Source organism: Pteropus vampyrus, unplaced genomic scaffold, assembly GCF_000151845.1.
Source record: "Pteropus vampyrus isolate Shadow unplaced genomic scaffold, Pvam_2.0 Scaffold492, whole genome shotgun sequence".
Lineage (NCBI taxonomy): Eukaryota > Metazoa > Chordata > Mammalia > Chiroptera > Pteropodidae > Pteropus > Pteropus vampyrus.
In genome coordinates, this window is record NW_011889273.1 from 5210 (window position 1) to 5534 (window position 325).

The window sequence follows — 325 nt, forward strand, 5'->3', positions numbered from 1 at the left end:
GGCACAAAGCTGTGTTTGGGGGTCTCCGCCCTGAAGGGCGTTTATTTCCCCAGTAGAAGTGGCCCCCCCGAAGCATCTTTGACTCCTCTCTTTCTCGGGCCCTCGGGCAGGTGCCCTGTCCTCTCGGAAGGCATCGTCCTTCTATGACGGGCTCTGTGCCACCTGAGCGCCTCGCGCCCCTTATGCGCTTCTTCCCACCAGAACTGCGTTCCTCGAACTGCAGAGGGTGAAGCGTAGGAAGAGGGCCTTTCCCCGCTCCTTACATCCTCGGAAGTCTGGGTGACGATGCTGCTTCGGCAGCCGTCTCGGTCGAGTGGAAGGACTG

The 325-nt window shown here is 60.9% G+C and overlaps 1 protein-coding gene across 1 annotated transcript in view; it reads left to right on the top strand.

Moving 5' to 3' along the window:
- Positions 1–325, top strand: part of LOC105307369 (ribosomal protein S6 kinase alpha-2-like) — a 60889-nt gene that overhangs the window by 1118 nt on the left and 59446 nt on the right. The gene's annotated exons all lie outside the window — the stretch shown is intronic.